The sequence below is a fragment of the Rhinolophus sinicus genome, linkage group LG11 (genome assembly GCF_036562045.2).
Source record: "Rhinolophus sinicus isolate RSC01 linkage group LG11, ASM3656204v1, whole genome shotgun sequence".
Classification (NCBI taxonomy): Eukaryota; Metazoa; Chordata; class Mammalia; order Chiroptera; family Rhinolophidae; genus Rhinolophus; species Rhinolophus sinicus.
Genome location: NC_133760.1, coordinates 19,944,302 through 19,957,857, shown reverse-complemented (window position 1 = coordinate 19,957,857; position 13,556 = coordinate 19,944,302). Strand labels below are relative to the sequence as shown.

The window sequence follows — 13,556 nt, the reverse complement described above, 5'->3', positions numbered from 1 at the left end:
GTTGTGGGGTTCCCGGGGGTGGTGTAAGGTTTGTGGAACAGCGCCTGCCAGGCACATGCTGCCTCCTCCCACATGTGGAGTCTGTTATTATATTGGTCATGGCCTCGGGCAGCTTCTTTCCTGTCCTCTTCCAGTGTCTTCCACCATCCTGAGGCCAGGCCGAGCCCTTAGTTGTGCCCTCAAGAGACGCCCCCCCCTTCCTGCCCACTACAGTGAGAAAACATGTCCCTGTCCAGGCTGGCATGGTGGCCACCCATACACCACATGGCCTCTGGCACAGAAACCCCTTGGGAGCCTCTGCCCAGCACCAGACGTGCGCTCCCTCACGGCCTGGCCCCTGTAGGACCCACGGACAGTTTACAGACAGAGCAGCCCCAGGGTTGTCTGCTGTCGGTCACCCCTGCGCCAGCTGGCTGTCTCCAGGACTTCTGGCGAGCTGGGCTGGCGCAGACGGGATGGCTGCCTCTTGCCTGCTGCAGGCCTGTGCTGCCTCCTGGGGAAACGGGGCCAGGTCTCCCCTCTCTGAGCCTCTGTGGACCTGCCCAGAAAACGCCCTTGCCATGCAAGCGCCTCTTATTCCTCTGGTCATAAAACAATATGTGCTCATTCCTTTTAATGTTTATAATTTCAGAAACACCCTAACATATGAAAAATGGCGTTTTGCAAATGCTATTCTAAGTACAGGGTTTTGTGTTTTGTTTTTTAATAATAACTTTATAACAGATCACCAAAGTGTAGAGTTCACTGTATTCTAGAATAGTCACAGATATATGCAGCCATCACCACTATCTAGTTCTAGAACATTTCATCATCCCTAAAAGAATCCCCTTATCCTTAGCGGTTACTCTCCATTCCTCTTTCCCCCAGCCCCTGGCAACCACTGGTTTACTTTCTGTCTCTATGGATTTGCCTATTTTGGATATTTCATATAAATGGAATCATATAATATGTGTCCTTTTGTATCTAACTTCTTTCACTTAGAAGAATATTGTCAAGGTTATCCATGCTGTAGCTCGCAGGTATCAGTGCTTCATTCCTTTGTATGGCTGAGTAATATTTCATGGATGGATATGCCACATTTAGTTTACCTACTCACCATCCATGGACATTTGGGCTGTTTGCACTTGGAGCTTTTATGAATAGTGCCGCTCACAAGTCGTGTGTGCCACTTTTTGCGTGGACATAGGTTTGCATTTCTCTTGGCTGCACACTTGCTGGGTTACGGTAGCTCCAGGTGTCAGCGTGCTTTCCCAACAGAAACTTCCAGCTCTTTAGGCTCTGCCTCTACACCACTCTGTCTGGTCTTCTCATGGACACCCTGGAAGGCAGTGTAGCCTGTCCCTAAGGGGAAGGACTTAGGTCTTGTTTGCCACCATGTCCCAGGCCAGAGCACAGTAGTGGCACAGAGTAGGTGCTCATTAAACACTGGGTGGATGACTGAGCCCTGCAATCTGGTGCTTCTGCCAGCCTCGTTGGCCCTCCGTACAGAGGGAGATCGGTTTCCCTGTGGTGCCTTGCTCAGGGCCTGGGACTTGTCAGCTGGCTCATGTAGAAGCAGACACTGCCATTCTCCCTGTTTCTCTGGGCTCAGCAGGTGACCAGGCCCAATGTAATTCTGAGTCAGGCTGACCAGGGACCAAATACATTGGGCCTGGTCAGCCTGACTCAGAAGCCAGACAGGGCTAGAGTAGATGATGGGGTAACCCTGGTGGGGGCCTGGGGACTGCCTGCCTGTCATGATGGCCACCAAGCCTTGCTGGGAGACCTGAACCTGCCTGCTGCAAGTGGGGCCCCAGCTTCCCAGGGTGCAGACGAGGCTCATTCTAAACCCTAAGGCCTTTCCTCTTTCCTGCGTAACTCCAGGTCCAGAGATCCAAGTAATACAGCTGCTGCCCAGCAGCCTGGCACCCGGCTCCCTCCTCAGCTCCACCTGTCCCTCTTCCCCATCAGAGGCAAATTCCCTGCTATACGTCTGCGTTTGTGCCTTGCTCTCACACTGCCGATCTCCTGGGTAACTAGGCCCCCTGTGTGGCCAGACTCTGAGATGTTCCGTGCTCCCCACCTGCATCTCCCTGGCCGGCCTAACCAGTGGTGCGGCAGAGCTGGGCAGAGCTGGCCTGGCGGCAGGCATCACCTCATCTGTGATGTGGGCACTGTCACCTGCCTGGCACAGAGTGGGGCTTAGTACTTGTTTGCTAGAGGGGAACATAGCAGTCGGGTGGAGCTTCCTGCCCCTCCCTGCATCCCAGTGAGCATTTATTCAGCACTTGTTCTATACCAGCCTGAGGCTGCTATGTTAACAGCAATAAGTGACAGCAACAGCAATGCTGGCCTTCCCTGGACTGGCTCCTCCCACTGGACCACGCCCTCCCTTAGACCACGCCCTCCCTAGGCCATGCCCTTCCCTGGACCACCTCTGAGGTTGGGGCTGTCTTCCATTTCACAGAGGGGGACTCAGAGGACAAGAGAGGCTAGTGTGGTGGCTAGGTGGGCTGGAAGCCTCAGTGAATGGGATGCCCTCCAAGGCATTGGGAGGTGCCCGTAGTGGAAGATGCCTACATTGTCCCAACATGTGGCCCAGAATCCTTAGGCCCAGAAAATGCCCAGGCAGTGGAGATAACAAAACTGGATCTGATCCAAGCCCCACGTTGCGAGGCTGATTCCAGGCAGACAGTTTACTCTTTTGAGCCTTGGTGTCCTCACTTATAAGAGTGGGTCTAAGTCACGCATCTCGGGTGTTGGATACGTAGACGCCCGTGCATCAAGCACGTCTGTGTGCCTAGTGCTGCTCTAAGCCCTGGAGATGGATGCAGTGTCTTGGATAGTGTTCTCCCACCACATGTCCTCCTGGAACCTCAGAATGGGACCCTAGGAGGAAGGAGCGTCTTTACAGATGTTGTTAGTTAAACTGAGGTCATACTGGATTAGGGTGGCCCTAGATCCGCTGACAAGTGTCCTTATAAGAAGAGGGGATTTGGACACAGACAGAATGGCATGTGAAGACAAAGACACAGGAAGAAGGCCATGTAAAGATGGAGGCAGAGAGCTGAATGATGCTGCCACAAGCCAAGCCAAGCCAAGGATTGCCAGCCACCACCAGAAGCAGGAAAGGGGAGGACCATCCCCTAGAGCCTTTGGAGGGAGCACAGCCCTTGACTCCAGACTAATGGCCTCCGCAACTGAGAGAATACGTTTCTGTAGTTTCAAGCTACCCAGTTTGTGGTAATCTATTACATGCCCTGGAAAAGTATTACAGTCTATTAACTCATTTAATTCTCACTGTTACCCATACGTAAGAACTGTTATTGGCTCCATTTTAGAGATGAGGAAACTGAGGCACAGAGAGATGGAATCCCTCAGCTGTAGAGGTGAACAAGTAGCAGAAGTAGGATTCAAACTCGGGGATTCTGACTCCTGATCCTGGAGTTAACGCCTGCACTATGAGGTTCAGTGACTATGCCCAGTAGTGAGTAGATGGCTGAGCTGTTGCCTATGAAACCAACTGGCTCATGGAGCCCCCTTGGCCTGGCTCCTGAGGGGACTTTGGCAGCATTAGGAGGCTCGGCCTGTTGTTCCGCACTCAGTGTTCCCTCCTGCATAGTGCAAAGCTCCAGAATCTTCCTCCTTACCCTCCATCGCTTAGGCCTTGTGTGCCCTTGTGCCTACTAGGGAAATCAGCTTTAGACACTTTGTGATGTAAGGGACAAGCCCTGCCTTCCTCAATTTTCCCCTCAGCTCCCCGAGCACACCCCAAGACCGTCTACAGAACACCAGAGCTCTGAGGAACCCAGTTTGAGAAACATGAGTCAGTTTCAGGCTTTAGGCCCAGGGGACTCTGAAGACTCCACTGCTAGGGTTGTGGGAACAGGAGGAACCCAGCGAAGCCATAGTCTACAGGGGACCCTGCAGCTGTAACCAGGAAGGGGGAAATGGAGGGTATTCTGGTGGGGGGCTTGCATGAACTTTGAACACACCAAGCATCCAGCCATCTGAGAATTCCACATGCGTTGTCCACCCAGCCTCCCTAAGGTTACACATGCACATCAGAGGCCCTGGGTGACAGGACTGGTCTGTCCTTGTAAGTTGTGTGGCCTCGAGCAAGACACAGCCTCTCTGAGCCTCAGTTTGGTCATCTGTGATATGGGATCACAGGCCGCCTCCCTCACAGGGGTGCTGGCACTGCTCAGCAGCTCCGAGCAGCTTGCTCGATGTAGCAGTTGGGGTGCGCTCCAGCTCTGAGGCACCCCGCCCCCACCAGCAGGCTGCTTGCAGGCCTGCAGAGGATGCTGTGACAGGGAGAGCATATGGCGGGCATATGCCACGCGGGAACACGGCTGCCCACGGGAGGAGGCAGGAGTTCCAGAGAGGGAGCTAAGGCCTCCATCGCCGTCAGCAATGCACTGCTCCTGCCTCGCGTTCTCAGGGCCTGTCTGCCTCTGCCCTCGCCTAGGTGAGCCTCTGCTCCCGAGGGGACTTGTGTGCTGGGGGCACCTCCTGGGGTGATGGGCGATGTGCTTGTTGACCACTAGATGTCGCTGTGCCCTGCAAGATCTGGCAGAGCTACAGCCTAATGAGCCCCTGGAAATGGGGTGGGGTCTCTCTCAGCGGGCTGCCCTGCAAACTTTCCTGTGTCTCCACCTGGGACACCCAGTCCAGCCTCCGTCTTGGAACAGGTGGTTCCTCCTTCCCCTCCATCTGTAGGAAGACTATGAGTTAGCCAAATGGCGAAGGAGGGTGGGCAGGGGTGTTCCCAGTGGAGGGGCCTGTGTATGCAACTGCCAGGAGGTGGGACCAGGCCAGGCGCTGTGGGCTTGGGGGTGGCAAAGGAGGTTCTGGGTGGCTAGAGCATGGCATGAGCCTGGGAAGGTGTGGGGTGGAGCTCAAGCTGGACCTCACCATTGCCCTGCTGCCAAGCCGGTAGTGAGCGCTTACCAGGTGCCAGACATTACCTTATCCCATCTTCCCAATCAGCCCAGAAGGGGTACTGTTCTATCCCTAGTGTACTTGGTGCCCAGAGAGGCCAAGTAACGTGGCTAGGGTCACACAGCAAGCGACAGAGCTGGTTTGGAGCCCTGTCACAGGGTAGCTTCAGAAGTGGGTGAGCAGAGAGACGTCTTGGAATGTCCATTGAGCCTTCCCCACCCCTGAGGACCAGCTCTTCTCTCTGTGGGCCATTGCCTACCACCCTGCCCTACCTATGCCTCCCTCCACCCAGGTACTCGACAGGCCTTGCTCTCTTGGATGCCTGGCCTGGGACCCGAGCTAACCCTTAGAGGTTGTCCCTTCACCTCTCCCACAGTGCCCTCCCCCACAGTAGGCATCCAATACCTGCTTTGCTATCTGTTCTGTAGCCCCTCAGCATGGTTTCACCATGGGGAGGGGTCCCTCGTGTGTCACAAATTGAGACAGATGGCTCTGGGCTCTCAGACTCCAGGGGTTTTTGCTAGTAACTGGGAAGTTTCAGAGGTCACCAATCCCCACGTGGCTCCCCACCTTGCTTGCTCTGAGTCTAAATCATGTCACACACCGGGTGACAAGGAGAAGTGTTTCTGGTACAGCAGGGAACATTTGCAGTGGGGGAGTTGTGGACCCCAAGCCCTGCAGTCAGAAAACCTCATCCCAGACATTACCCAGAGGGAAGGACAGGAAGGGGGTCCTAGTTATGGGCGGTAGCTGGTTAGAGCCCACAGCCACATCAATGGCATGTGCTGTGCCCCTTTATACACGTGACAGGCTCGGGGTGGGGAGGGGCGTCTGGGCCTGCTGTGCCCACTACACCATGCCTCTGAAAACCCCCAAGCCCAGGAGAAGGGGTGGGGACAGCCCCCACTGGGGCAGCAGCGGGCATCTAGGCAAGGACCTGTCACCCACCCTGATCCCACATGGGAGCAGATGGGCAGGGAGAGGGGAGGCGGCGGCAACAGTTGGTGCTGTCAGCTTCTGGCTCCCCTGCCGCCCCGGGTGTGAGAAGCAGGGGTGGGAGCAAGTGGCAGAGCCCAGCCTTCTGTCAGTGCCTCCCCCACAGCCTGCTTCCTCTACCCTTCCAGAGGCTTCTCCCCCAAAACCCTGCCTGGAGCCTACCTGGGAGGCCTGGGAGCCCAGGGGTCAGAGTCTGGGCTCAGGAGGACTGAAGGCCTAGCTGCCAGCCCAGCTCAGCTGCGTCCTGGCTGTGTGGCCCAGGACCACTGAGGATGCCCCTGCTGGCCTCGGTTTCCCCATCTGTAAAATAGGGTGATGTCAGTGCCTACTTTTGCATTCTGGCTCTACCGAGTGGAGCTGTGTGACCCTGGATACGTCCCTTACCCTCTCTGTGCCTTGGTTTCTATAAAATGGGGAGAGTTATACTAATGCCTGACTTGTAGTGTTGGGAGGCTGAAAAGAGTTTGATAAAAGCATGTAAGGGGGGCATAAGCTGTGTGTGGGCTCTCCTTGGCAGGGAGACTCAGATAGCACTAGGGGCAGGCTTCAGGTAGGGAGGCCCGCTGCAGCCAAATGTTGTAGCCAACATTTAGAGCATGTACTCTATGACCAGGCATATTCTGTGTGTTTCACCTGTGTGAACTCATGTAACCTCATAGCACCTTAAGGTTTAGTACCATTATTATTGTAGTTATACAGATGGGAAAACTGAGGCATGGGGCTATGGAGGTGCTGGCTTAGAGTTTATTGCTCCGCATCCCTTTGCAAAGCCCTCCTCTCATCCAGCCTGACTTCCAGCATCTGGTCCAGCCTCTCGGCGTCAGCTCGCCTCCATCTGGGATCCTGGATCCTGTTGCCCCTGCTTCCTCCACCTGCCCAGACCCACCAGCTCAGATTCCCTGTCTGTCCCAGCCCCAGGGGCTGGACTGGCCCAGCCGTGCTGTCAGCCCCGGTGTCTCTCCCCTCACTTGCCTACCCTATAACCTCAGGACATGCTTGCACTAAATAATAGAGGTTTTACTCCAACATTGCAACGCCTAGTGCAGTCGCCACCAGCCACACGTGGCCACTTAATGACATGCGGTTGTAAATTCAGTTCCTCAGTCACACTAGCTGCCTTCCAAGTGCTCAACAAGCACATGTGGCTGGTGGCTACCGTATGGGACAGCATAGATCCAGAACATTCTGTCATCACAGACTGTTCTGTTGGAGTGCTGCTCGTGCCATCAGGCCTTTGGGTGGGGAGGGAGGACCTCGGGATGTTGGAGAGCTGAAGGGAGTGTGACACTTGCTATCCCGGTCTAAGAGGCAGGCAAGAACATACTGGAATCACTCTCTGCATTTTATGCTGTATTTCCCCAGGAACTCGCTCTGTTCTGTTTTACCAAACCTCACACGGGAGCACATGGTCTGAGCAAGGGTAGTGCTCACATACTTGTAAATTGATTCAGAGAAGTCTTAGGAGACATGAAAAATGAAAGCACATTTGGTTAAGCATTTTACAGATTGCCTTCTTTGAAAAGAAAAAAGAAATTAAAATTGAGCGTCATCTTTGCACTCCCAGTTTGGAGATTCCAAGAGGCCGGACCTGGCGGTGGGGAGCACAGGCCCTGGACTCAGTCCCTTGCTTTGCCCAGCGACCTGGGCAGTTTGGCTCACTTTCGGGACCTTGGTTTCTTCATCTATAAAATGGGCAGAATAATCCCTGCTAAAGTGAAGATCTCAATGCGGGGGTTGTGTGTGCAGCGCCTGGGGGCGGCCTGGTGGGAGCAGAGGCCTCTTCCCCTGCTTTGAGAAGGGACAGAAGGGGCAGAGTGGGGCCAAGACGCCCCTCTGCCTCCCTGCACACTGCAAATGCCGCACAGGCCCAGCCGGATTGGGCCATTTTCCCACAGGCCCATCACACAGCCTGGAATAGCCCGGCTCCCCTGGAGGGACAGCCTCGCCTTTCCTGTCGTGGGATGGAGTGAGGGGAAAAGGGACCCAGGGAGCATCCGAGGAACACAACATTTTCCTGGCATCCTGCCCTTGGAGCAGGCTCTGAGTTCTTCCAGGGTGCGAGTGAGGGTAAGAGAGGCCCAGAAGGCTGTGGGTGCTGCCTCCTGCATGCACAGGGCAGGGAGGGAGGAGCGATAGAGTTTAAACTCAGGAGCCTTGTCCTGGCCCTGCACCCAGCAGCCTCAGCGTTGGACACAGGTGGTCATGAACGTGCCTGTTTGTTTGTTGTTCTGTTTGGCACATTTTCACCGAGTACCGACTCCGCTGCAGAAACAGCGTGCAACTTAGCAGCCCTTCCTAGCTGGGCAGGAGGGGAGGGGGGCAGGGGTTCCCTTTGACTCAGAAGACATCAGAGAATTCTAGCAAGAGCCCTCCTGCTCCAGGTATGAGGAGGTGGGAGGTGGGTGTCCCCAGATGTCCAGCCCCGCCAGTGACCACCCCGTGGTGTCACCGCACTCTCCTCAGAGAGGACACTGCCCCGTCATGTGGGTGCTTATGGGGCTGCCCCACGTGGTCTCTGCTCCCTAGGCCGACCTGGCCCTGGTGCGAGGCCAGGCCTATGGCTCTGCCAGACTTTACTCCTGCCAGCTGGCCCAGCCCTGCATGGTTGCCATGGCAATCCTACAGCATGTCAGCTGGGCCTGCTGCTCCCCCATCATCTCTCTCTGGGGCCAGAGCCACTTCTGGGAGGCCCTGGGGGCTGCCAGGCAGAGGGGAGTTTCCCAGAGGCTCCTCAGGGTTCTCGGCCCAGGCCAGGCCTTGACTTCTGCTGAGGGGTTGGGGAGGACCTCTGGGCAAAGAAGGAGGGTTCCCCAGGGTGACCAGAGAGATGGAGGGAAGCCAGGGGGCAGAGAGAAGTAAAGTGGAATAACCCGGAGTAGGTGTATGTGCCGTGGGTCTCCAAGGGCCCAGCTGACTCCTCCCCTGTCCTACTGGGCACAGCACTCTACACCCCACTGTGTGCCCCGCCCCAGCCCCACTGTGTGCCCCACCCCCACTGTGTGTCAGGCACCAAAAGACTTCCCAGTGTGAGGAGACTAAGGGTGTGAAAACAGCCCTCCAGGGGTGTCTAATAGAGACTGCAGTCAGCTATTGGGGAGACCCTCTCGGAGGTGGGTAAACGACCAGCACAGAGCTGCCAAGGTTGGGATGGGGGCATTGCTCAAATTGCAGCTAGACCTCCCTCTGAGGGGTTGCTGTCACGATGGGAATATCCGTGTTGGAGACCAGCGGAGGGGGGGGGTACCCAAAGAGAAGGAAGAACTGCAAGGGGAGATACATAAGCAGAAAGGGGTCCAATCCAGGGTGGAGAGCTCTGCTGGTGGGAGCCCTGGAGCAGCTGAGAGGCAGGACGGGCCCCTGATCCTGGCTTTCTGGAGGTGGCGACCTCCCACAGGGCGTTAGTGTGGCTGGAGCTGAAGGGACAGAGATGAGGCTGCAGAGAAGGGGGCTGGAGGAGGTGGGGGGTCTAGTAAAGGATGGGGCAGGGCCACATCCCTCCCGCACAAGCTCCTGAAAGGACCCTACACGGTGGTCCCAGGCTGGGGCGGCCCTGAGAGGGACCCCCTAGCAGCAGCCACCAGCCCTCCCACCCACCCCCACCCCACCCAGCAAGCCTTCCCAGCCACCTAGCCCTGCTGTCACCTCTGGTCTCTGAGGTCACACCGTAGCTTTATTTGCAGTGACCTTGATGCGGTCAGGTCAAATATTTCAACTCAGTGGATTCATCCAGCAGGAGCAGGTTTCCATGGCAACAGGGGCTGACCCACAGCACCCTCCTGGGCCCCCTGAGCTCTCCGCCCTCCAGGAAGCCACTTTGTGCTCCTGCCTGCATGCCCTCCATCACAGCGCTTCCCATGGTGAGGTGTGATGGCTCTGTGCTTGCCCGTCACCCCCTGGACAGCTCTGCGAAGCCCAGGATTGTGTGTAGTGGAGCCCCCACCGCTGGCCCCAGCGTCCTTTAATGTGAGCACGGAATCCATGTGCCGCCTCAGTCGTCAGCATCAGCATCCAGATGGGCTCTTGGTTTTTCCTGGGGACATCTGTTGACCTGCCCAGCCCTGCTACAGAGAGAAAGGGAGGCATGTGGAAAAGATGTGAGGCCTAGTTCAGCATTTTGTGTAGGGGTGGGAGGTGGAGGGGTGGGATTCAACCAAGATAGCCGTGACACCCAGTTTTGCAGAGGCTGTGTCCTAAAGGGTTGCGTCCTCTCCCAGAAACTCAGGTCACCTGGGAAGAGACCTGGCACCTGAGACTTGGGTGCTCAGCCAGTGGTTTAAGCTATCAACCCTCATGGTGTGCCCTCATCTCTCCTTCCCTCGTTCTGCCCTGCAGGGCCTGAAGGGCCAAGGCCACCCCCATCATCCTAGTGCTGTCCTTCTGCCGTACGCTGCCCTGTCTCTGCTTGTGTTCCAGCAGCCTGGGCACAGAGCCAGTGCTTTCCGGCTGATAGCATCTCTGCTGTGGCCCCCAACACCAACCAGCATTTATTGGGTGTTTGCTGTGTGCCAGCAAACACCCAATGGAGCCCTTTATGTGCGTCATTTAGTCCTTCTGACACCCGCCAAGGGGGGGTGGGCAGCAGTTCTGGTGCCACCACTCACTAGGTGTGTGACTTTGGAAAAATAACTTGGCCTCTTGGGTCCTCCATGTTCCCATCTGTACAATGGGCTATTCCCAGCACTCAGTAAGTGAATTCATGTAGAGTTTAGAACTGTGCCTGACTTCTTGTTAGGGCTCAGCAAGGGTCAGTGATTGGTGTGTTCCTCCCTGCTCTGCAGAGAAGGGGGACACTCACGTCTCCAGATTGGCACAGCGGGTTCTGACCTACCAGGCAGCAGGTTCCTTGGGGGCTGCATGGGAGAGGCAAGAACAAGCTCAGGAGGAGGGACTGCCCAAGCTCTGTCTGCCAGATCCCTGGCAGACAGCAGGAGAGGGCTCTGCATTTATTCGTCCCCCTTATCCTGAGGCCATCTACCTTCCACTGTGTCCCCAGGACCCAGCAAATGCCCTTGAATGGAGCATGAAAACAGCAGACATCTATTCAAGTATGTTCTAAGCACTTTATGCTTCGTTCATTCATTTTGAGTCCTCCTGATAACTCTGAGGTCCAAGCTATTATCATTCCCATTCTAGAGATTGGGAAACTGAGAGAGGTTCAGAATTTGACCATATGCCTGTAACAGCAGCACAGGCACAAAAGAACCTATGATTTATCACACGCTTATGATGTCCCCATGATGCTAAGCATTTAAAATGCATTCACCTCATAGGATATTCCCCAAACTTTCATCACGCCCACTCTATATTTGGACAAACTGAGGCACAGGAGGGAGGCACCCAAGGGCACACAGCTAGCAAGAGGCAGAGCCTATTTTGAACCCAGCGCCCAGGCCCTCCACCCCTTTTCTGCCACCTCCCAGCGACTCTCAGAATGCCCTGCTCTTCAAGAATAACTTCGTTCTGAAACCTGACGATGACAAATTATTTTTTTAATGGTTTTAATTTATCCCCCTTTCCTCGGAGAATGTCAGAGGCAATCTGCTTCTCTCTGTGTCTGTGAGCCTCCCCGTCTCTTGTTAGTGGCTCAGCTTTGAACATATTTCCTTTTATCATGTGGTGACACGCGGTGGCAGAGGGCGATTCCGGGAGAGATTGTCTGGGAGGGGCTGGGCTAGAGTTTGCATCGCTCCTGACAGCTAATTAGCTGTGTGTCTTTGCACCGGGGGCCTCTCAGATGGCAGGCGTCATCCTCATGGCCCCAAGGCTGCATGCCAAGGCCTCCTCCTCCATTCGCGGCTCGGAGATTTCCCGAGTAATGGTTTCCATTTGGTAGTGCCCTTGGACTCTGGGGTCTGCGGTGGCAGGGGGAAGAGGGCAAGGCTGGAACCGCTGATCCCCGGGGACTGAATTTGCCAACAATTAGTGAGGCTGTAGAGTAGGACCCAGAGCAGAGCAGGAGTCAGAGGCTTCGGTGACCTCAGGCAAGTCTGCCCCTCCCCAGGGCTCAATTGCCTCATCTGCAAATTGGGCTCACAATCCTGTAGGAGAATGTGATGCAGGCCCAGCTGAAAGAACTAAAAGTCTAGGTTTCTCCAGTCGTCAATTCAGTCTGTGTTGAGCACCTACAGTGTGCCGGGCCCTGCTCTAGGCACCGGGGTAGAGGGGGGAACAAAATGGCTGCTGACCTGGCACGGAAGGAGACTGGCAGGGAAGGAGACTGGAAGGGAAGGAGACTGGAAGGAACTGAAAAATAGCATGTGTAATCCCTACGATTGTCAGGGAAGGGGCCAGGCTAGCTTGCATGCTCCTGACAGCTCATTAGAGGTGATTAGAAGCATGGAGGAATATGAAGCCTGGTGGGTGGGAGAGTGGGGGGAGGGGAGAGGATCGCACTTTCCCATAGCGTGGTCAAGAACTGCCTCGCTGACAGTAGCATCGTCAATTATTATTACTATTTTGTTTATTTACGGGGATGAACAACAAAGATCATCCAACCTTGTGGGGGGGCGGGCTTGTTAGAAAAATACTGTTTGTCTTTTGTAGGGCAGAGGTTCTCACGCTTGAGCAGCTTCAGGGTCCCCTGGAGAGCTTGTTAAACAGATAGCCTGGCATCCCCAGAATTTCCCATCCAGAATCTGCATTTCTGACAAGTTCCCAGGTGATGCTAACAGTTGCTGGGCCAGGGAGAATCCCTGGTCTGATCTGAGAATAGATGTGGCTCATGCAGTCAAGCTTGAATTTCTTCTGCCTACTGGTTGTGGCCTGTGAGAGCCACTGATTCCTGTGACAAACACTCTGGAGGCACCCAAGATTGGATTAAACTATATGAAATGGCCACTTTTTCCATTTCGTGAGGCTCAGCTTCCGATGTGCTGGGTCTAAACAGCTGTCCTGGCCTCCCAGAGCCGCACCGGTCAGCAGGGAGGATAAAGATATTCAGACCATGGTGTACCAGAATAGAGCTCAGCCCAGGGTGGGCCCTTAGCCAGCCCGGGCATCAGGGAGGGCTTCCAGGAGGAGGTGACACCTGAGTGAGATTTCCACAGATTTTCAGTGCTGCCAGGTAGGGAAGGTGGGATGGGTGTTCCAAGTGGAAGGGACATCTCGTCTGGAGGTTAGGAGTGCGTGATCATGGGGCAGAGCCCGCTGGAGGAGGACAGGGGTGGGGGTAGATTGGGGAGTGTGGTCCCCCTTCAAGGGCCTCAGATGTCCTGCCAGGGACATTTCATCCTAGGGTTTCAACCCACGGGCAGAGGGGTCCCCTGACAGATGGGGAGTAACATCTCAGACTGGCCCCGTGCCGCCCAGTAAACCAGCCCATCATCCCTTGTGCCTGGCACTGCTGGTGGGAAGCTGGTCTAGGTAGAGTGGGAGCCTGGGCCGCATGCTGAGTTGGACCTCTTCCAGGTTTCACACGCTTCCACTCTGGGGAGCCTCTGAGTTTCTGGAACCCAGTCTTTATTTCACATGGACCCCCTTTGTCCTTACCATCTCCTTTTTTTTTTTTTAATTTTCTGACCTAGTGGTGCTAAGAATACCCCGCTTTCCATCCTTGGCACCAGGTTCTCTGAGACCTGAGAATGGTCTTCATCCGGGGGCTACAGGAGGGAGGGCAGGGGCTAGCGGGTACTGCCTTG

The 13,556-nt window shown here is 55.4% G+C and overlaps 1 protein-coding gene across 5 annotated transcripts in view; it reads left to right on the top strand.

The window, feature by feature from the left end:
• GSE1 (Gse1 coiled-coil protein) overlaps positions 1–13,556 on the top strand; it is a 419,721-nt gene that overhangs the window by 68,774 nt on the left and 337,391 nt on the right. The window lies entirely within an intron of this gene.